The sequence below is a fragment of the Callorhinus ursinus genome, unplaced genomic scaffold (assembly GCF_003265705.2).
Source record: "Callorhinus ursinus isolate GAN/ISIS: 27379988/994484 unplaced genomic scaffold, GSC_fseal_2.0 scaffold10, whole genome shotgun sequence".
Classification (NCBI taxonomy): domain Eukaryota; kingdom Metazoa; phylum Chordata; class Mammalia; order Carnivora; family Otariidae; genus Callorhinus; species Callorhinus ursinus.
In genome coordinates this window covers 9,810,093-9,834,362 of record NW_027397072.1, presented here as the reverse complement: position 1 = coordinate 9,834,362, position 24,270 = coordinate 9,810,093, and the positions used below count along the sequence as shown (strand labels likewise).

Sequence of the window (24,270 nt, the reverse complement as noted above, 5' to 3'; positions counted from 1 at the left end):
ACGAAGCTTTTGGGCTGAAGAGTCTTTGCTTTGGTAGTATCATCTCTCAGATCTATTCAGTGCAGCCTTGGGGTCTGGTGAAGCTGTTCTAGAGACTATCCTCAATCATCTGGATATGTGCTTCTCGGTGTGTGATCCTGGGTAACATATCCTTTCTTTGGACCTCAGGGTCATTATCAACATAATGAAGGGTTGAATCAGGGGCCCTCCATGCCTCTACTGTCTTGTTGACCATCCCCTACAAGGAGCCGCTCTCTGTCCCTGGACATGTTTGAGGAGAGTACAGAATATTTGGGAGACAAATATAGAGGAGATTCCAACATCAGGAGGATCTCCTGATCTGTTGTCCTTCAAAGTCTTTTTCAAGCCTCAGATTTTCGAGACGACTTTGGGACGAGGAAGATTATGAGTCACACAGTTTTCTCATTCTATTTCAGGAAACCCGTGGGAGGCAGTGTGTTGTTGTGGGAAGGAATAAAGGCATCAGAGTCACCCAGACCCAGGTTTAGAATCTGACCCTAAAACTCACAATCTGTGTAATATGGAAACATTACTCTGACTCTGAGCCTCAGTTCCCCTCTCTGTAAAATGGGAACAGCGGCTCCCACTTCCAAGTTGTGTTGAGTGTTCACAGGGGTTGCACAGTCAAGCACTATCAAGGTATCTGGCAATGCACAACACACTCTCTCTCTGGCACATGCTGGTAAGGAATATTCTGGCAACTTCCCTGAATCTCCACAGATTCTGAATGCAAGGAGAACACCACTTTATTTCTAACATAATAAATTAACTTATGTTAGCATTACTAGCATCCATCCATATATTTATCTTCATGGTTCAAAGCCACCAAATGTATTATTCAGAAAAATATATTTCTGGTTTCCCAACATGGCCTCAGTTTACTCTTCCACATAATAGAAATAATATCTATCATCAGGGTTTGTTTAAATAAATTATATAAAATCAAGTTCATGGGATGTCAGGAGGACACGTCAAATTCATTCATTCCCTTAGGGATCAAATAGTTATTGTGTATTTACTGTGTGTCACATCCTGGGCCATGTGATGGGATTTAAGGACGTATGAATCAGAGTTAGAATATCACACCTAGCATTTATCGAGTACTTAATACATACCAGGAACTGTGCTAAGTGCTTTCCTCATTTATTCTTCAAGACAAAGTCATGGAAAGGTATTACTGCTCTAATTTTCAAGATGAGAAAAATTGTTATATCTTACCAGGTTATGAACTGTTAGAACCAGGATTCCAACCCGGGATCTTTGGTCACAAAGTCTGTTCATTGACCTATATGTAAATTCCAACTCCTGTCTTTCTGAATCGTGTAGCGGAATGGGTGAGGATTCCTCTCCTTGGGGTGGGGATTCTACGGGTGGAGCGGGCTAGGGGGAGAAGTGTTCAGTTCAGCTGTGGATGACAAGACAGTGCTGATGGACGACCAGCTGGGGATGTCCTCCGGTGCTTCGCTGAGTTTCCCCAGTCAGAGGGCTGAAGGCAGAGAATTCAACATCAAATCCCTTCAATTCTTGTAAAATAATTAATTCACGGGATGGAAAAACACATCACTGGTAACAGAAAAAGCAACCATTGTCTTTCCAGAGCAGCCCTCAAGATTTAATAGCAGGCTCCTACTGAGGTCTCTGAGAATGTGGGGGGCTGGTTGTCTAATGGAAAAGGGAGCAAAGACTGCCATACTGATTGTGTTGCATCCTTATACGAAACCACCATCTGGAGGGCATGGGCGAAAACCTTCAAACCCAAGTCATCCGTTTCCTTTTCCTTGGATTTTTGGGTGATTTTTTTGACAACTCGGGTCCCACTAACTTAGACCTGTGGTTTGTGAGCTGTCATTGGTGAACCTCAAGCCAGATGTTTCACACGGCAAGTAGCGGCTCAGGGAGGCATGGGTAGCAGTTAGGTGCGGAGGCAGACAGGCTGAATTCTGGGCTGTGCTCTCACATTCAGACGTGAAGCCCCCAGGGGCAGTGGCAGGTGGAGAGCTGAACCAGGGACCAGGAAACCTGACTTTTTGTGCCAGGCGGCTTTGGTGTGATCTCGCTGCTTGGCCCCAAGCCAGCCAGTGACTTCCTCAGCCTTGGGCTCTGCTTCTTTCATTTTAAAGCTTTCTACCCTTTGCCAAGTCTTGGATCCTCTTTCGGTTCCAAGTTTTCTGATTTCAACTTCATGCCCCATTTGCCCCCTTCCAGAATATTCTTACATCTACTTACATCTGCTAACACGTGCCTTGAATTTCTGAGTTCACTGGTCTGTATACATTAGTCTCCAATCAACAGTGTTTCCTCCCAGTTCCTGAGTCCACCCAGTCAACAAGGCTCAGATACCACTTCTCTCAGGGAGAAACCTTGACTGGCTTACAGTCCTGTTTTAAGTCACCATTCTGAATTTTACCTCTCTAAGACATCAGAATTCAGCAAATGTGAGTCTTGTGCAGGGCTCCCTGAAAGCCCCTAATTTTGCACAGGAACTAACTGAGGGCTGATACAGTTATTATGCATACACTTGATACATAATAGACACTCCAGAATTTTTTCAATTGTGCTGCATATTTCTAGACCATAATAGAAACTATTTAGAATTTCCCTCCAGGAGATAACTTTTCTCTTTTTTTTTTTTTTTTTTTTTTTGTAGCACTACCTCTTTAACATCAGAGCTCACAGTAACCCTGAAGAAAGTCCAAATGTTGGTAAAGCCCATACCCTCACCTCCATTTGGACCATAGTGGTGCAGTGGTGTGATGAACACCGGGTTCAAAACCCCAAGCTCTTGCATCTGACGTTCACTGGCTGTGCAGTCTTGGGAAAAATCAATTCTTTTGTGGGGACAGGACTTCCATTTCTTTATCCCTATTTTCCTGCTTAATGCCTCGGTGGGGAAGCATCGACTCGGGTTTATGAACACTCGGTAGAAACTGTAAGGAGCTGTACAAATGCAAGGTATTTTGAGATTCATTGATGCTGAATCCTGCATATGGTCTAACAGTTGTCTATGTGCGCGCAGGGGGGAGGGTGTGATCTTTTTCTGTAACAGCTTTATTGAGATATAATTCGCAAACCATACAATTCCTCTAGTTCATGTGTATTTGTGATGACTGAGATGTGCACTCCTGCCAAACTGACATGGCTCCGAATTCTACCTAAGCTTCTAGAAGCAAGAGCCCTGCCAGGTGACCTTGATCTGCCAGGGCCTGGGCTCCCTGGGCTTTCGGTATGAGTCGTCCTGACCTTCTCTTGCTTATTCAACCCGTGGAGGGGCAGGAAGGGGAAGGGTGGAGGGAGCTCCCACCCTTTCCTGCAAAACAGCAGAGACCTCAAACCTGTACCAGCAACCCAACCAGAGAACAAAGGAGGAAGGGTTTCATGCACTTTATATTCCTTTTTGCCTTATACCTGACCAAAACCGCCTTTTCCTCTTAAATTGTCCATCTCCTGTTCTTTTTTTCTTTTTTTCTTGTCACGAACTCAGAGTGCCCAGATACTTGCAAAGGGACATTAGTAATACAAAAAGTATTRCTGCATCARTAAATACTCCTCCTCAGCTTTAGACAATGATTGTTGAAATTACCCATTTTCACTAATTTAACATATTATCTCTGACATGAAGTACCTTTTCTCCATGTTGAGACAAAAAGGTACTCCAATTGGTCTTGACGGAACATGAGACACTTTTATCTGGACATGGCACTATTATTTTTTTTTAAAATAACCTTGTTTATCACATTTAAAGTGGCTCCAGACCAAAAAACAAGAGAGCTGCCAATTGATGACTCCTCGGCAGGGCTGGCTGGTGTTCCAGGGAAGAAGACACGGCTTGGGGCAGAGCCACGGGGCAGCGTGGATGTGAATGAAGGGGCCCGCACCTAGGACCTGGGAGCCCAACCTTCCGTTCCTTTCATTCTCTCTGGCCGAGATGATTCCGTTTCCTCGCCTGCATATCAGAAGGGAACTGGAGTCTCTAGAGTGTCCCTGGCGCTGTGGGAATACACATTCCTACAATTCTAACGGCCGGCAGGAACAGAAGAGGCAAGAGCCCCCATGCTTCCTGCGGAGAACGAGCCCCCTTTGGCATGAGGTGTCAGACGCACGGGGACTTCTCCCATCCCTTCTCCTTCACCTCCTTTTAGACATCTGAGGAAAAGTCTCAAGTTTCTGCATATTCATAAATTAAGTGGTCAAGTTGGTCATTTAGCCTGATCGGATCTCATGTAGTGAGATCCTCCCCCAACCCCCTCAGATGTGATGTATCATGAACAGAGCATCCCAGTCTGTACCAGAGACAGCTACTGTGAGTTTGTGGTATGGGGGCAAAGCTAACCCATGCTCTTTGACCTTGAGCAGCAAGTAAAAACAAAAAAATTTTTTTATACGGAAGAAGGCATTTTTATATCAATTATTTTGTTAGATCACTATTGCAACTCCATAAGGTTATTTTATAAATGAGTGAATGGACACTCAAAGCAGTGAGGGGACCAGAGGAGGGCAGGTAGCAGAGGGTCTTGAGCTCCTGAGTCCTGTGTTCTGTCCAGTCTGTCCTCCTTCCTTCAGATGCGCAGCAAAGTACCTAAAACACAGGAGTGGTAGATGGCACAGAAGTGCTCGGGGAGCCCCGAGGCGGAGCCTAAACCCAGCAGGTTCCTCTCAAGGACAATGCCTGTTCCCATAGTCCCATCTGTATCTGCAGCCCTTGGGCAGAGCCTGAAATGTGGGAGCTTCCCGCATGTTTGCTGAGAAGGTGATGAGCCTGTGCGGGGAGGAGCGTCTCTGAGCCGGACAGTCGGGGTCAGGAAAGGGCTGTATGTTCTAAGGGAAAACTGTGCACAAGAAATAGGTCCTCCCAAGGACAGAAAGTGAGTCCGTGCAGCTGCAGGGTCCGGGTTATGCGGGGGGAAGCGAAGAAGGAAAGGCCAGATTACCATCGTCGAGAGACCGAGGTGTTTACCTGAGATGTTCGAACACTGTGGCTCTAGGCAATGAAGACCCTAAATCTAATTGTTTTGAGGGAAGTAATGACACACCCACGTGAACAAATGAAAGAGTAATTACAATAATCAGACGTCTGAGTGGGCGCGTGGGCAGTGTGCTGCCAGGAACCTCTCAAATCCTGCTCCAGTGGGGCTATTCCTCTCTTGACGCTAAGCAAAGCGCCCGTTTTTGTCTGCTAACTCGTTTTTGAGAAGAGCTGGAAAACCCATTATCCTTGGCCTCTTTGGCAGCCCATTCTCCAGCACATCTGCTTGTGAAAAAGGCACAAAACTTACGTGGGTTCGCCAGATATGTCCCTGATTTTAGCACCGAAAGTCCTGCCTCCTGGGAAACTGTTTGTTCCTGGATACATTGTCTCAGTATCTGTGGACATCTCCCAGATTGCGGGTTCCAGCCCAGTCTTCCCTCCTGAAATGCATGCCCATATATCCAACAATGTTAAGGCAAATTCACTAGGGTGACTCAGAGTTAATTCAAATCTGGTGTATCGCCAACTGATCTCATGGTTTCTTGCTGTCCAGAGCAGCTCCTCAGCCATTGTTCCAGTACAACCTACCAGGTTGAGCAAGTGAGAAACTCGGGAGAGTCACAGGACCCCTCTGCCCGGCTCAGCCCAGCCCATCCAATCACCCCTTGAAGACCTCTCTCGGACATGTCCCCTTTCGCCATCCCACTGCCACTATCCCAGACTGAGCTACTGTCATCCCTTCCCTAATTTTTATGACAGAATCCTAATTTGCTGCTTGCGCCTCTGACAAATAGCTTTTACTGTAATCAGAGTAATTTTGAAGCACGCTTCAAAATACTGATCTGATCCTGTAACTCTACTCTTGAGTAACCTCCAGTGGTTTGTGTCCAAATTTCTTGACCCAGCTCCCAAGGTCCATCGTAGCTGAACCACGCCTGCATGTCCATACACTCTTCCTATTCACTCGTGTTGGGGAGGGAGGTCAGGGAGATATGGGATACGGGGGGAACTCATTAACACTCTACTTGTCCTCATTAGTAATGTGAACTCCGGAAAAGAATTCTCCCTTCTTCCCATTGGAGGGTATGATTTAAGATATGCTGCCAGCCCCCATTTCCCCAAAGGGAGAGGCTTTATTAATCCAATGGTGGGAATTCGAATTTATGAGGCCATGTTTTACTAGGCGGCCCTGTCTCTTTGTGCAAAGTACTTCTCATGTGGCGTTCTGGCACCTCTGAAGGCATGTCGCCTCTTATCTTCCATACTCCAATCTCATTCATTGGAATCAGGGCTCCTTCTCTTTCCTCTTCCTTCTTTCCAGACCTCAGGTACACCTGAGTATACAGAGCTAAAACTTGAGATTCAGAGACCAAAGTCCAAATTGAACCTCAAGCCTAAGTCACAATTTCTGATCCAGGTTTTCCCAAGGCCTTGTTCTGAATTATCAAATGCTTGCCTGGCTGCAACTTTACTTTTCCAGTTGGCTATTGCTCTGTTTGCTCAATCTCCATCAGAGGGGGCTGCGAGCAGAGTCCTAAGATCCTGAGAGCCTCTGCATATGCTTTGAGCTTTAGCTGCAATGTGTTTTGCTCAGTGACTCCATCCATGACCTTTACTATTAGATCTCCTTCTGCTATTCTTCTATACCACCTTCTTTGCTTCTATAAAAGATAGCACAGTCATAAGTCCCTGCTCAGAGTCTCTTCCCTGTTGGAATATAAACTCCATGAGGGAAGTGATCATGACAGTTTCATTTACTGCTGTCTCCTTGGTTCTAGGCAGAGAGGTTAGCCTGTATCAGTACTCAGCCAACATTTGTGAAGTTAATGCAGAAGACAACCTCCGGCCTATCTTCCTCTCACTTCTCTTGGAGGATCAGTTAGGGATTAAAGGAGAATAAGAATGTGAAGATGTTCGAAGGTCTAATAAGTTACATGCCTAGACACTGGACTTACTTTGGAATGCTGCTCGGTGTACCATCACCTGCCCTCACCGGGCTTACCCCATAGAGCAGAAGCTATTTCTTATTCACCTCAATTTATCATTTTATGTTCTAGAAGAACCTACCTTAGACCTCCCCTGACACTGAAGAATTAATATGGGTTTGGTTGTGCTTTGACCAACTTTGCCCTGTGTAACTACAGAGATATTCTATATCTCAGATTCTAGCCCCAGATCACTTCTACTTTTATTGGAAGGTGAGAGAATCTCTCTCTCTCCCTCTCTCCCTTTCTCTGTATTCAGAGTTGTCCAAGAAACTGAACCAATAAGATACATATAAAATTATATGAGCCAATTCCTTACAATATAAAGAGAGCTTTACTTTAAGGAATTGGCTCATGCAATTAGGAAGGTTGACAAATCCCAAGATTTAAGGTCAACAGGCTGGAGACACAGGAGAGCTGATGGGGTGGTTCCAGTCTGAGTCCAAGTCTGAAGGCAGAAGAAGGACCGGTGTCCCAGTTCGAAGACAGTCAGGAAGAGAGAGAGCATCGTTTCTTATCCCCCGCTTTCTGTTCTATTCATCCCTTCAACTGATTGGATGAGGCCCACCCACTTTAGGGAGAAACATCTACTTTACTCAGTCCATTGATTTAAAGGTTAACCTCATCCAGAAGTATTTTCACAGACATATCCAGAATAAAATTTTACCCAATATCTGGATGCCCCATGTCCCAGTCAAGTTGATATATAAAATTCTCTCTCTCTCTCATTTTTAGTTGACAACACATAGTTGAATTGACATTAAGAGCTGTAGTATGAAGTGTGTACAACCTGTTTGGGGAGCCAAGAGGAGGAAGCTATTTACTTTGCCTTGGTTGGGGGCAGTGTCAGGGAAGGCTCCCCAGACAGCTCTCCCTCAAGAACACTGCACAGTTGAGGCTGTCCCATGGCAAGCTGGAGTTTGGGGCCGCGGCCTAGTCCATACTATGAGAGACACTCCTTAAGCATGATTTAAGGGAAATAATAGATTGAACTGACAAAATTATTCTTAGAATGGTTTATCTTCTCTTCAGATGGCTTTCTCTTTTTCTTCTCTGTCTCAGTTTCTCTCCAGGAAAGGCCTCGCACCTCACGAATAAAATAGTGCCTTAAAAAAGAAAAGGTGTTGGTTCAGGAGCCAGAGAACCTGCTTCTAACTAGAGGCTGTTAGGCAAATTACTTCCTTTGTAAACCTCTGCTTCCTTATTTGGAAAAAAAAAAAAAAAAGGATTAAAACTCTCTACTGCTCAGTGTCAATGTGATTTAAATAGGATACACTTGAGAAAGAAGACCATTTTGTGCCCAACCCAGACCGAGCTCGGGAAAGTTTGCCCCCACCTGCCCTGTGCAGCCTGAGGTGCGCGGTCCCCGTGGGGGGAGGCGAGCAGGCCAAACTTAGAGCCACTGGTGAGAACCAAAGATGAGGCAGCCCCACTTACACAGGAGGAGAGAGATGTGGAATGTGTTTTCTGAGAGCCACCTGGGGTGTGACAGAGAAAGGAAGCCAGAGTGGAATGCAGTAGCTTGTCAGCCAAACTCTTCAGGGAAGAATGCTCCCCAGGCATCAGGGAGGAGAGCAGAGACCCCCCTCCACTTTACCCAGTCACCATGGTCCTGTTATTCATTAGACCTGTGGAAGGGGGGATGACGCGGGATGGTGGGAGCCCAGGGGGCTCAAATAGCTGAGCCAGCTCCCCCATGGGGCTGGAATCCTGCCTCGCTGGGGCTGGAAGCTCTTTTCCCCTTACCACTCATTAACCATTACTCCGTGCCTTAACCAGCCCTCCCAAGGTTCCATCTTCCTGTGAGCATCATTCTGAGCAGGAGAACCTTCTCCTCCTCCCTGAGGTCTGGTAGGCAGCCCCTGACTGCCTTATTTCTGAGCTTTGCTCACACTCTTCCTCCCATCTGGAATATTCATCCTTCTCCTTGACTTATTAGAGATTTCTCTTTCAAGGTCCAACTCCAATGCCCCATTTTGCTTCCCATCTTCTCTGAAACACAGAGTCGTGCTGAGTTTTGCCCTCTTCCGCTCACATATGTACTTCATATGTTTTCTGTTGCACCTGTGTATTCTATCTTGCCAAAAAAAATAATTAACAGTCAACAAGCTTACCTTCCCCCACTGGATCGGACGCTCCTTGAGGAAGAGTAACTTGGAGGAGGAGGGGAAACTGGGCTGAGGTCACTAGGGGCTGCCGAAGAGCAAGAGGGGGTTAGGTGAGGCCAGGAACGCTCTCCTCTTGGGTAGAAAATTTAAGGATGCATCGAAATCTCAGAAGTCAAGATAAATATTTGAAGGCAGTATTTATTTCTTTCAATTTCTTTGAAAGGTTCCATTTACTTACTTATTTGAGAGAGAGAAAGAGCGAACAAGCAGGGACAGGGGCAGAGGGAGAGGGAGAGAGACTCTGAAGAAGACTCCCTGCTGAGCATGGAGGCTGATGCGGGGCTTGATCTCACGACCCTGAGATCATGACCTGAGCCGAAATCAAGAGTCAGATGCTTAACAGACTGAACCCCCCAGGTGTCCCTGAAGGCAATATTTTAAAAAATCAAAATTAAATTAAAAATCCTTAATGATCAAAATATTAAAATTAAAAAAAGGCAGGCTGTTGCTGTTTATGTGTTTTTTGGCCCTGTCTTTTTTTTTTTTATTTTAAGATTTCATTTACTTATTTGAAAAAGTGAGAGAGAGAGAGAAAACACAAGCAGGGGTAGAGAGGGTGGAGAGAAGCCGGGAGAAGCAGGCTCCCCGCTGAGCCAGGAGCCCAACATCGGACTCGATCCCAGAACCCCGAGATCATGACATGAGCTGAAGACAGATGCTTAACTGACTGAGGCACCCAGGCACCCCTTATGGGCCTCTGTTATGCAACAAGAAAGCCCCAGGCCCCAAAGCGGCACCACCCTCTTGGCCGCTGCTGGGTGAGCTCCTGAAGGGTAACCATGAAGTGAAAACAGAGGGCGCGATGCAGGGCTTTCTATGTAGTCATGGTGTGTGTGTGTGTGTGTATGTAGTCAACTTTTATTAGAGTTTTCCACTTGGATCAAAATATAGGCAGGTATTTTGGTGAGTATGCATGGAGGTGCACATTTTCCCATCTTCCCTTCAGTCTCAGGCTCCAGCCTGGCTCTGCAAGGCTCCCTTCAGGGAAGAAGTAGCACCTGCTCGGGGATGGGGCATGGGGAAGATGTAGGCGAGCCCGAAAGGACCCTTCTCCACCTGCTGCTCCCCAAGAGGGGCTCCATACCAGAAGTCCGGCCGTACACAAATCTCTCTTTCTTGGGGCCCAAGTCCTAATTCCCACCCTAAACAGTTCAGAAACTTCTGGAAATATCAATGCCTTCTCCTTTTAAGTTTGAAATATATCAGTTAGTCTTCATATATCAGTAATGTCTTCATAATAGCTACTTTATCCCATCTTTTGTTTATCTTTGTTTATAAAAAAGAATTTTTTTTTATTCTATGTACATTTTTTTTTTTTTAAATTCCAATGGACATTTACTCTGAGCCAGGCACTGGGCTACGTGCTGATAATTCAGAAGCAAGTTAAGCCCCTACCCCCAAGTCGCTGGTCATTTACTGTGCTGGTCTGTGTACTGGTGGGTGGGGCAGTCAGAAGCTAGGGCACAGAAAGTGAAAACACAATTGCAGCGTGGTATCGGAAGTGTAACGGCAGGGCAAAGCCCAGTGACTACAGGAGCAGAGAGGAGAAAGCCACCATCGCTGCCTTTGGAGGCCGAGGGTAAGCAAGAGAAGCCAGGGATGTCAGAAGGAGACAGAGTGCTGACCTTGTCAGCAGAGCGGGTGCACAGGGAGGAAGAGAAGGTAGCCGGGTAGCGGCCTTCCTGACATGCTCAAGGGGAAAGGTGTCCTTGGAAAAGGCAGCTGCCTATGGAAAGCTGGGAGCAAGAGAAGGCCAAGTGCATGCAGGGCACTGCACTGACTCGGGGTGTCCAGCCCCTAGGGTAGGAGAGTGAAGCAGTTAGACCTGGGGATCGCCCCCGCAGAAACTGGCCCCGAGAGCCACTTGGTCAATTTTGCATTGTCAAGTTTGCCTTGGGCTCGCTGTGTGAGAGAGGGTGGGGTTCAGCCAGGGGAGGGAAAGCAGCAGGCTGGCCTGGCCTGTTGGAGACATGCTCCAGGCTAATGAGAGGAAATAGAAAATGTAATTAACATGTCTGCCACCAGAAATGAGAGCTAAATCTATTACTCTCTTCCTCCTGCTTCTATTATAAATTACTGTGTTTCAATTACGATTTTGAAAGTATTTCCTTGAGGAAATATGTCAAGGTTCTGCAATAGGAAAGAAGGAAATGGGACCATGAAAGTTTAATTTATTGCAGTGGCCGCATTTAGAAGAGGAAGAAGAAAATGAAAAAGAATAGAAAGGCAGAAACATGGAGAGTGTCGCTGACAGGTCACCTGCTGGGAGCAGGGAGGTGGGGAGAGAAGCCCGAGGTGTCTGAATATTTATGGAGTCGCTTTATGGCATGCAGTGAGAAGAGGCAAGCAAACACTATCCCGGCAGGCCAGGTGCACCTCTTCCTACTCTGGGCTCTGATGAGCCTGCTCATTTTTCCCTGCAGACGCTGAAGAAGATCTCAGGGAGGATGACGGCGTGGGCTCTAAGTGTGGGGCTGGACACCAGGGTGGGGTGCATGAGAGAGGAGGACATGGCCCCGCTCTCAAACAGCTTGCAGTCCAGCGGTGAGGCTGATTCCACAGGAAAGGAAGTGCTGACAGAGAGCTTCTACTTGGGGCTGGAAGAGCAAGACTGCACCGATGGGAAGGTGAGGAGCCAGGCCAGTGCAATAAACAGGTTCCCAGGCCCCCATTCGCATGTTGGCCAAGGACCCTCTCAAGAGAACAGATACCCCGTTGTCTTTAGAAAGGATGGCTGCATTCGAGGTACATTCATTACCTCGTCTACTCACTTAGCATGTAACAGGGAATTCACCCAAGAGAAAGCCCCAGGCCTTATCCTTGAGGACTGCACGGGCCCCTGGGGGGCAGATACATCAGGAAATAACAGCAAAGCAAGGAGGCCGAGCGAAGGTAGCTGGATACACAATAAAATACAGAAGTGTGAAGGGATCTCAGGCACCGGGCCGTGAATTCTGTCTAGGAGGAAACCAGCTTTCCAAGAGAAAGAACATTTTGGAATGAGGGTGAGAGATTTCCTGCGGACCAATGAGCAAAGGGGGCACAGAGAAGGGGTCCCCACAAAAGCCACAGCGCAAGCCAAACAAGGCAGGGAGATAGGAAGCAGAGTGGTGATTCCAGGGGGCCCAGGACTGGCGTGGGGGTGACAGGAGAGAATGCTGGGAGAATCACCCCCCACAGAGACCAGGTCCAGAGGGGCCATGAAGGTTGTGCCAGGGGGCTAGCATGTAATTCCGATGACACTGGGGAGCTCGAGGGTGTTTTTGAGCACCAGGGTGAATATCTGGGTTCTAGGAAGAGCACTGAGGAAGCTCCATGGGGCATGGCCAGGTGGGGACAGGGGCTGGAGTTCCAGAGCCCAGGTGGGAGCCCACAGCAGTCCCGGTGGGGGGGGGGGGGGGCTGAGCAAGGGCAGTGACAATGCAGCCCAATGAGGGGACATCCTGGGGGCAGGTCGGCTGGGGAATCAGCCTACAGATGCTCAGCTCAAATCAGTGGAGACCTGCCTGGAGACATTCTGCCACAATCCACCCTTTGGGGCCAAAGCCTAGCAAACAATAGAATTTTGGAGGGCCAGGCACATTATTTCTTAAGTGAAAGCTGTTTTCATAATTACTTCAATCCCATCTGTTTTCATTTCCATGTGTTGATTCTATCTGATCCCCAAAACAATCCAGCAAGACAAGTAGCATCCTCCCCTTTCACAGATAGGGAAGCTAGACCACGCAGAAAGTCAGGTGTGTTGGAGGCTTACGAGAAGTCACCTGTGGACATGGAAAGAGAATGGTAACTGTCTCCCTCCGGGACTGAGACCTATTCCCCCTCCCCCTCTCTCCTTCCCTCCCTTCTTTCCTTCTTCTCTGCCTCTGTCTGTCCTATCACCATTTGGGGGTCCCTTTTTCTGAGTCCGAGTGATGCAGGAGGGCACAGGGCTGGGCTCCCAGAAATCACTGCCCAAGGGAAGAGAGACATCTGAATAAGCGAGGAGGGAAGGTGCCTGCTACAGGTGTGCTCTCATGTCAGTCTACAGGGGAAGGGGATCTCCCTCAGTCTGGGGTTCGGGTAAGGCTTTGGGAAGGAGATGCTGTCTGCTCTGGGAGCAGACGGCAGGTCAGAGCAGAAGAATCTACTTTCATCCTGGGATGAGTCAGATGAAACTGCCTTTAATACGGAGCTAGTTCATTGGTTTGCTGGCTAACACTTTTCCCAGTGAGCTCCTCTGCATCTTTCTCAGACACATCTCCTTCTGACCTGGACCCAGCCCCAGGGGAGCCCATGCGGGTCTGGCCCCAAGGCTACGTGGAGCAGGTGGGTGTGCCTGGCAGTGCATCCCGGATCTGGGAACTTTCCTGCACTCACCCTTCGCGGGCTGGAGGGAATGCCTTTAAGAAGAGCAATCACATCACAGAGGTTAATTCCAGTCCTCTGAGCAGCCACGGGAGGGGTGGCTCCCTGTTCACGGGGGAAGCAGTCCAGCATTGTGAAGGGATGCAGATGAATAAAGTCACTGTTTACAAGAAATTCTAATCTTAGGGCAGTTCAAGGTAAAGACAGACAACAGCCAGGAACAGCCAAGAACAACACTCTGCCAGAACACATGGAGACAGAGGCCTCCAGCCAGACATTGTTTTTTCTCTAAATATTGTCACCAAAAAAACTCATTCCGAAAATCCCTCCGTCCCCTGGGCAGCCCCCAGCATATCAGTAAAAATAATAGTAAAAGTAATTAGCTATGATATTGGATTGCCTACTATGTACTAGACATTTGTTTATATCACTTTATTTTGATGCTGACCCTCCTCCCTCCCCCCACCAAAATCTAAGTAGGTGTTAGTACAGGAAAAAAAAAAAAAAATGGAAGAGGTTGAGTGATTGGTTGAAGTCGCACAGTTAATAAGTAACAGGGCTAACTTTGGTGTAGGACTGAACTGAAGTCTATCCACTTTTCAGATTCTTACTTTGTTTTGCCACGCGAGGAAACTGATTCTGCAGACTAAGGTTGTATTTATTTCTGAATCTTCTACATCCAGTCCAATGTGCCTCAAGTGTTTGGGGTTGTGAGGACATTTTAAAAATGTTAAAGGTAAAGCCTGACATCCCCGTACAAATTATACCTGTGCACATGGAAAATTTTACATAAAATTGAAGGGTATTTACAGACTTTTTTTTAAAGCCATCTGTGAACTTCATGTTAAGACATCCTGATGGTACACTTTTTTTGTGAACTGATTTAGGATTATGGTTTCCAACCTCAGGTCATCATCCACAGTAGGCCTGCCCCTCCCTCACCATCCATTCCCTCCTCCCATCTGCTCTGTGTGCCCCCTGCTCTACGTGGGACGGGAGAGATTCAGAAAAGGGACCGAATGAACCAACTGTCCCTGATAAGACTTTGGGGTCACTGGAGCTTCAAGTCTCATTGATAGTGGGGGTGTCCTACCTCTTCCATCGCCTGTGTCTTGTCCAAGTGTCCAGAGGTCGGAGGAAACCCTATAACTCACACAGGCTCTTTTAACCTCGCTGATGGCAGACACAGAATGACAATGAACTTGTGACTTCTCAAGTTTCCCCAACACATCTTGGTCCTCGCCCTTGTCTTTCCTTCTGCCTGGAGCATCTGCTCCTCTCCCAGCAAATGCCCAGTCCTTCCAGACAAGTTTGGCATCCTCTCCTTTTGGATGCCCTCCCTGGCCACTCTGTCCCCCACCTCCATGTGATTAGTGGTGGCTCCTCCTCTCCCTGTGCCCACTGCAGCCCGAGCCGGGCACACCGCACTGCCCACTGGCCATCAAGCATGCCCGAGCTCCGAGCGTGTCCCAAGCACGTCCCATTAAGTGCTGAGTAAATGTTTATTAAACAGCGGAATGAAGGAAGGCAGCTGGGGAAGTTCTTTGAGGCAAAGTATGACAGACCTAGAAACTCCCTTAAAGAATGTTGATGGATATCAGACTCTTGCCATCTTAGCCCCAATTAATGTGATTTTAGGGAGGGTTTTGTTTTTGTTTTTGTTTTGAGCTGGAGTCTTGAGACAGTTTTGGTGCTTTCTTTTTGAGTTCCTTGGAGTTGATCATCAGGATGGTCGCCAGGAAAGATTCCCTTTAAATCAGACATGCCCTTGGAGGTACTCTCAAGTCGGAAAGTCTGTCGAAGACAGGGGGTTTGCCGGGGAGATAGATATGTGTGGGTGTTCAAATCAGAATTCGGGGGTCATCTGCCTTTGATATTCAAAAGTATCTTTCAAATATTTTCCCAAGCTTGAAGACTCTGGGCTGGACAAGATTGTAGGAGGGGTAATCAGAACAACCTGTGGGTGATGCCATATCTCCAAGTTGCCGGAGCTGTTGCTGTCTCAAAATATTCAAGCAGGGTGCACTGTAGCAACAGTGTGGACCATATGTTCCTGGCAAGCCCTGACATCTTCCCAGGGGGCCCACAAGGTCAAGAGCATTTTCATGATTAGTTACCATTTCCACTGTGTTAATATTTGCATGGATGAGGTTAAGGCCCTGGGGGCAAAACTGCTGGGTCTTCAGCACGAAACTAGGAAGTAACACCAAACTGGAATTATAGTCATTGAATTCTTCATCATCACACATTTGCAGTCAAACAAAACAAACATAAGAGACTCTTAAGCATAGGAAACAAACTGAGGGTTCCTGGAGGGGAGAGTGATGGGGGGATGGGGTCACTGGGTGATGGACATTAAGGAGGGCACGTGATGGAATGAGCCGTGGGTGTTACATGCAGCTGATGAATCATTAAACTCTCCCTCTGAAACTAATAATACACTATATGTTAATTAATTGAGTTTAAATAATTAAAAAAGGGAAAACAAATAAAAATGACCAGCTTCATCTATGAATGTCCTTCATGAAGCCATGAAAATTCATCATCAGACCCCAATCTCTGAGCATTTTAATATTCTGTGTGATGAATTGAGGGACACTCACACTGCCTACCTCAAGCAGCTCTTTATCTGTGGGTGCCATTTTTACTTGAAAGGATAACTGGTACACAATGTTTTGTTTTGTTTTGTCCAGATTTGGATATTTCAAAGATATTTTCTCAAAAACGAACTAAGCGAGACTGTCACTTTAAAGAATACAACTGACATTATTTGTTGTTAATAAAAAAATGCAAGCTTTTAAGCAGAAACTAGAGGTTAGAAAACTGGTATCTGCCATCATGAGCTTGACTTTTGCCTAAAGTATATGAAGAAACCCAGCTTCACACGGATATGTTGTTGTAAAAGGGAGTATGTCGATAGCCTTTTTAGTTAATTGGAGAATTCAGGTGATAATTGAGGAGATAATAATTATTCTCCTTTGATACTACACTAAAACTTAACACGTGGTAGTTTCTTAAATGGTTGTTTTCATGTAGAATCTGAAGCCACATAAGTGGTTTTTTCATACTCTTATGTTACTTCATATACATCAATCCAAACACACCACATCAGATTGAAGGCGGAAGCAGACATGAGAATCCAATCATCTTATATTAAACCAGATGTTAAAGAGATTTAAAAATATATAAAACAATATCCCTCTTCTCACTAAATATTATCTATTTACTTATTTATTTAGTTTTTTTTTTTTTGAGAGAGAGAGAGAGCATGCATATGAGCAAGGTGGGGAGGGACTGAGGGAGAGAGAGAATCTGAAGCAGGCTCCACGTCCAGCACAGAGTGGGTCTTGGTCTCAGGACCCTGAGATCATGACCTGAGCCAAAATCAGGAGTCGGATGTTTAACCAACTGAGCCACCCAGTATCCCTAAATATTTTTATTTTAAATATAGTTATTTTATTAAAATGTTATTTAGGTGAATAGTAACAAGCTTATTGTGATATATGCATGAATTGATATATATTTTAACCTTCTTAGCTTTAATTTCTAATGTGATAAATATTAATAGATGTAACTCATATAAACAGGAGCTCTTTAGGGCTATTAATAATTCTCAAGAGTGTAAAAGCATTTTGAGATCAAAAAGTTTGAAAACCACTGCACTATGACAACCCTTGAGCTTGCAAAAATATCTCCAAAAACCATTATTAGGGGGCAATGAATGGGTGAGTTGGCCCAGTTCCCATAATCGAATACATTTCAGCCCCACTCTTGTGCTGCTAACCCAGGGTCTGACACCTGAGGAGCCGGTGGTCATATATCTACAATATGGTTCTAAATATGCGCACATTTGTCCATTCATCCCAGGCCCGTGACCCCCCCCCCCCATTAGGGAGTCAGACCACATCTCTTTTCAATAGCCTCAATCTTACCTGTCAGGGCAGGTATCACAACATCTTCTGGAAAGATAATTTGGTACAGCTGCTAGAGCACTGGGCTTGGAGATGAGAAGAGTCTTCTCAGACTCACCATTGACCAGCTGCATGACTGGGGGGAGGGGCCAGTCTCTCCTCCCTCTGGGCATCAGTGTCCTTATCCACACGGTGTTTGTTGAGTGGACCAGACTTTCTCTAAGACACTTTCCAACTCTGGCATTCTATGAATCTATTTGGAGGAATATTTGAAAGATAATAAAAATAACAATTGGTTTCTAGGTGGTGTTTTGTTTTTTTTTCATAGTTGACAATTCACTTTCCCATCTGAATTTCTACTGGTGCTATCATAAACACACTACAGTAATTGTTGAAGTTTCTAGAGGTAAATGGTCTGGCACTGAGTCTTGTGCCACTAACTAGCTATGTGGGCTTGGATAAATTAATTAATCCCGCCATGCCCCATAAAACTGTTGAGTAGATTAAATGAATTAAGGCATGCACAGTGTTTAGAATAAATTCTGACCTATGCTATGTGCTCACTAAATTATTATTAGCATCTGATTCACTGTGTTGTAATTGTGTGTTCACATGACTGTCTCCCTTCCTAGACTGATCTTGCTGACCAGGACTGCACCTTGGCCATCATTGTACACCCAGCCTCTACAATAGTGCCTAGGACATAATTAGCACTCAATATATGCCTGTTATATGGATTAATGACTGACTGATTTGATAGTTTAGATCATTTTCCAGCATCTAATCAGTCCCAGACCTCTCTTACTTTGCACTGAGTATAATTTTCAATGGGATTTGGGTTGACCCATTGGATTTCAGAGGTCATAAATATGCCTGTGTGGTCTGGCTTGTGTGGAATGCTTTGATTATAATGATGACGATAATGATCCATGAGAACAGACCTCAGGTAGCCACTGCTTCTTTAGCCTGGGCCAGAATGAACCAACTCTAGCAGGCTTCCATCCTGCACCTTAGCTACAAAACCAGACAACCACACTCTGAAGCAGAGCTGTCCAGCCAAGTAGAGCCCCCGAGGAAGGAGAGGTCTCCCAGGCAATGTTGTATTTCTTTTGTGGGACTGTGGGTGTTTGGACTGCCCGAGTAGTGCTGACACTCTGATGTAAGGTGACTTAAATTGTCTCTCTAGTTAGGGCCTGCACAAAATACTTGCATGCTCTCCATGCACTCCAGGGCTGCCCTGCCCGCCCCCCACCAAACCCATCTTAGATCTGATAATGACCACCAGACTTATAAGCACAAGAACAGAAGTTTACTGACACACGACTGAGATTCGAGGGTGGCTTTTAAAACAACAATCCACATAAAGTGGATGGATACAGTGATACAAATCATCTATAGTATAATGATTATCATTCTTCCCATTTTAAAGGTGAGAAAATTGCAATCAACAGGGATATCTTCTAGAATGCATTTGGCTGGAAATAACAGAAAACCCAGCTCTAGCTGTCATAAGTGAGAGTGAGATCTAAAAATGTAGAGGTTATGGAGGGCTGCTGGAGAAGCCTGACCCAGTGGCTCCACGGGATCACCAAGGACCTTGTTTCTGCCTCTCTTCATATTGCTTTAGCTCATGTGAGCTTCATCTTTTTACAGTGACCCCTTCATGCTTTTGGGAAGGTTGTGGGTGGTGGCGACCAAGGGCACGTGCTAATTTGTGCACATCCGCAGAGGCAAAGGACCTCCCTCCCCAGTGTCCCCACTAGGATGGGTCCACACCTGGCCCTGAACTAATCACTACCCCATTCCCAATTCTACCCTGTGCTCTTTGTTATCACCCATTTATTTAGTAAGTATTTTTTGAGAGCCTTCTCTGTCAGGTGTTTTCCCGTGTGGTGGGGGGAATACAGTGTCAAACAAAGCTGATGTAATCACCGCCCACACTGAATTGACATACTCTGTACTGTGTATAGGAATAAGACATGCAGAATAGGTAGCTAGGCAGATTGTCAATTATATATGTAGAAACACAAGAATGGCTATCATTTATGGAGACCAGCACCAAGCATTGCACCAGATGTTATCGACTTGTGTTTTAATTCAATCCTAAAAACGTATCTATCAGTATTATTGTCCACCTTTTAGCATTAAGGAAAATGGGCCAGCAAAGATGAGTAATTTACTAAGCTCACACAGTAAGTATGGAAGTATAAATTTGTAGTTCTTTTTCTTTTATTGCTGTGTTCACTGCCTCCCATACAAGGAAATAGCCTGTTCCTCTTCTGCCAAACGGTGAGTCACGTGCCGAATGATGTGTCAACATAGAATAAACTAACCTTTTATTAATTTCATTATGAAAATTTAGTTAAACCCTTTAGTACACTTTGGTTAAATACAAAGTGCTCAGAACCCCACATATTAATCAATTTTCCAGAAGCAAACAGTCATTTGTGTCCATGGATACCACACATGTGTTCTTGCTGATATTATTACCTGGATGATTTAAACTCTTCCCCTATAGCATTATGGTTATTCTCACCCCTTTTGACTTATTAGAAAATTAATGGGGGCTCCTGGGTGGCTCAATTGGTTAAGTGTCTGACTCTTGGGTTCTGCTCAGGTCATGATCTTGGGGTCATGGAATCGAGTCCCACATCCAGCAACGTGCTTAGCGGGGAGTTTGCTTGAGATTCTCTCTCCCTCTCCTTCTGCCCCTCCCCCTGCTTGTTCTTTCTCTTTCTCTAAAATAAATAAACCTTGGGATACCTGGGTGGCTCAGCCGTTAAGCATCTGCCTTCAGCTCAGGTCATGATCCCAGGGTCCTGGGATCGAGCCCTGCATCCGGCTCTCTGCTCAGCAGGGAGCCTCCTTCTCCCTCTGCCTGCCACTCCCCCTGCTTGTGCTCTCTCTCTGATAAAGAAATAAATAAAATATTTAAAAAATAAAAAAATAAAAGAATCTTAAAAGAGAAAATTAATGAGCTTTTATTATAGAAAACTGGAAAAGAAACAAAAATTATGAAGGAGTAGGAAAAAAATCATCCATGGTCCAACAGCCCATAAGCAACAACTGTGGCCTTAGGTTTTCCTAGCTTTTTTTTTCCCTCCATATTGTACTTTCACAAAAAATAAAATTATATTCTATATACCATCTTGCACTATGCTTTTTCTCTCATTCTACTACCTCATGATTTCATATGTTATTACAACAACTTTGTTAACCTTATTTTGTGTATCATAATTCTAGTGTATAAAAAAATGCCATAATTTTATTAGTCATTCTTTCACTGTTGAACATTGAGATTGGATGATTAATAAATCTATTTTTGCCTCTTCCTAGGGAGATATAAGGTACTTTTATTTTTTCAATTCCAATTAATTTTTGCAGTGGCAATTTATGTTGAGACATGCCTAGATTTTTCACTGTCTACATGTCTAAAGCTGAATTCATCAGCTTCTTCCAAGAGAAAGGAAAAAAAAAAAATCACCGTTTCTCTTATATCTCCTCACTTGCAAGGCTAATGGCTCCCTGTTTTCCAGGTTGGCCTGGCTCAGAAATGCCAAGTCAGCCTGACTCCCTGCTCCTTGAAACTTCATATCTAATCAGCCTACAAGGCCACTCAGCTTTCCCTTCAGAGTACAGTGACATTGCATTTGGATCTTTCCCCTCATTTTCAGAGTAAATATCCAAAGTCAGGCTCCTTTACCTCATGTTTTCTTTACTTAAAAGCCAGGGTTACAGCTCAAGTAATTTCATATTTTTATGTAGTAGATTCTTGATGAACATTGAATAACATGAATGCTGAATGAATAATCCCTTTTACCTTTTATTGATTTTAAACATGAATACTACCCCATTTCTCCACTAAGGGCTTGTTGAAAACAAGAACCATAAATTAATAATGAAAATAACAACCAGTTAATGGTCCTACTGTGTGCCAGGCACTCTCATAAGCATTGTACATAGTTTTCCTTTAATGCTGTCACTGTTCCATTTGTAAAGAATGGCACTTTGTTTCACAGAGAGGATATAGAAAGGCAATATGACTTGCCCAGGATACCACAGACAGGGGCTAGATTTTTAGTTTGGGTGATTTGCCTAGGTGTAGCATCTGTCGTCATGCCTAGCCCCAATACACATGTTAGATTCAGTCATGAAGGATGTAGCCTACAAAGTGAGCCTCAATCATATCATGCTTGCCTGCTTCTATTCCCATTTAAGAGCCAAGGAATGTTTGTTTTAATATTTTATTTATTTATGTGAGAGAGAGAGAGCACAAGGCAGGTGAGGGGCAGAGGGAGAGGGCCAAGCAGACCCCACTGAGCGCAGAGCCCCACATGGGGCTCGATCCCAGGACCCTAACATCATGACCTGACCGAAGTCAGATGCCTAACTCATTGAGCCACCCAGGGGCCACTAGGAGCCACGGAATGTTTATGGACAGTGAAGTTTGGGGAGCCAAGAGTTTCAAGAAAAGAGAAATATATTTTCTATAAAAAATAGTTCCCAATGGTGTGTTATCATGGTTTTATTCTCTGTCGTTATCCTGAAAGCCCCAGAGTCTCATGGGGATATTTGCATGGGTCACATTAGAATGCATGCCCTCCAGTCTCTGGGGTGCAGCTGCAAGGAGCAGCCCTATCATTGAGAGTCACAGGCATTGGTTTCAAGACATGTAACCTCAAGTCCCATCAATGATACTCACTAACCTTGTGGCATCGGGCATGTTGATTAACCCCTCCAAGTCACAGCATCTTCATATTGAAAACAATGGTAACTATCCCTCCCTCATGGATTTTGTTTTGAGAATAATTAGAGAAAACGTTTGAAAATCACAGCTATCATGCCTAGTACATGCTACATATGATTAGTTTTATTGTGATGACCCAATGACTTCCTGCTTATTCAGCAGTTATCCCTGATGGTGCAAGCTGTCAGCCACTGAATGGTACACACTAGATATTCATTGCACAATTAAGCAGATAATAACAAAAAGAAAGATGATAAACAGAGGGAATAGATGTGCAGGCACACAGGGCTAAAAAGCAGTGGAAAATTGCAAGTAATTTGTTACTTTTCAAACCAATGTCATGAACATAGCAAATGGCCTTCAATGGCTTTTGGGTTAAAAGTTAATGTTTTTGATAAATGTACATCATTGTATAAATAAATATATATACACACACACATATATACATATTGCAGATGCATGTGTTCAAACACCCAACATCAAAACTTCACCGCTCCTAGTTCAATAAGTGATCATTCATGCTACTTTTCTTGCTTTTAAAAATACATTTTAAAAGACATTAATCATGTGCTGTTGCTTATAATTAGTCAGGCAAAAAAGAATAGAGGTTCTTGATAATAAATTATGATGTCTGCTTCATATTGACCCATAGGATAGTCTATATCTCTAGAAAACTACTTTCAGTATAAAATCCATAAAACTCAGTATAAAATACTATTAAAAATCAGTTTCTCAAATAGGTGGCTGGGCTGGCAAGAAAAAAAGAAATGTTCAAAGTCCAAAGATTAGGAGAAACTCAAAACCAGAAAGCTTGGCAATCTTTAGAGTTGGTATTAACCCTAGCAGCGTTTCCTAACCCCTGGTGGGCTGGTGTCTGGGTGTCAATGACCACACACTACAAGTGCATGAAGACAAGAGAACAATGGCTGAGCCTGAGCCCAAACAGGACCCCCAAAAGCTAACACCCTCAACAGGTGAACTATTAAGAAAAAAACCTCCCATAAAGAGAAGCTTAAGGATAATCACCTGGCCCCTCCTCAGCTCTGGGTGGAAAATAATATCTCTGCATACTTCTTAAACTACCTGCTAAGACTCATAATGGCTTGGGACTGCTCAGTCTGCACAAAATTCACACTAGCTGTGTGTTCCACAATGACCTGAAAAACCTTCAAGTGGCTTCCAAGCCAAGGTCCCATGTCAGAAGAAGAAAGAAATGAATGAGAAATATTCACCTTTAACTGTTTAACCCCTGAGGTAGCATACATCTCTTCTGTTCATTGTCTGTTGGCCTGAAGTAGTCACTTGGCCCCAATATACCTTCAAGGGAGGCTTGGAAATAATTGGGGTGAGAATTGGAATATTCAGTGAATACTATTTCTGTCTCATGATCTAAAATCTTTGTATTTCAGGAATAGTGGATGTTGATTAATTTTGGACATTCTTAAAATATAAAAGTTAAAATTTCTAGGATAACCACAAAAAGGAGGGAAAGAGTATATAACTTCAAAATTAGTAGTGGGAAAGAGATAAGATAAAGAGAAAATCTTAAAACCTCAATCAGTTCAAAAGAAGGTTAAGAAAAGAGAAAGAAATATACAGATAGTGGGTTAAATCAAGACAAATAGAAATCACAAATTAACATGGTAGAAAAAAACCAACATATAATTTGATAAATACAAGTGAGCTATAGTCTCTGGTTAAAAAGCACAGACACTGGTAAATTCTAGCAAACATTCAGGAAACAACAAATTCCAAATGCTTCTCCAACTCACCAGCACACTCAATGAGACTACTGTATCCTTGATTCTTGTATTCATTTCCTATTACTATGTAACAAATTACCACAATCTCAATGGCTTAAAAAAGCATCCATTTATGAGCTCACAATTCTGTAAGTTCTAGTCTATGCAGGCTCTACAGTGTTCTATACTCAGGGTATCACAAGCCTGAAATTAAGGTGTTGTCTGGTCTGAGTCCTCATCAGGAGTCTCTGGGAATAATTCACTTCTAAGATCATTTGGGTTGTTGATAGAATTCAGTTTCTGTAGGCCGTAGAATGAGGTTCCAACTTCCTTGCTGGTTGTGGTCTGGGAGTCTCAGATCCTAGAGGCCACCTGCAATCCTT

General features: G+C 44.5%; 1 long non-coding RNA gene across 1 annotated transcript; it reads right to left on the bottom strand.

Moving 5' to 3' along the window:
- Window positions 1–4,468: 4,468 nt before the first annotated feature.
- LOC141373475 (uncharacterized) lies at window positions 4,469–23,984 on the bottom strand. The gene is made up of 3 exons (XR_012379532.1): window positions 23,918–23,984; window positions 17,517–17,651; window positions 4,469–4,597 (listed from the first exon to the last, which is right to left on the bottom strand). It is a non-coding gene; the product is annotated as an uncharacterized lncRNA (long non-coding RNA).
- Window positions 23,985–24,270: the final 286 nt, after the last annotated feature.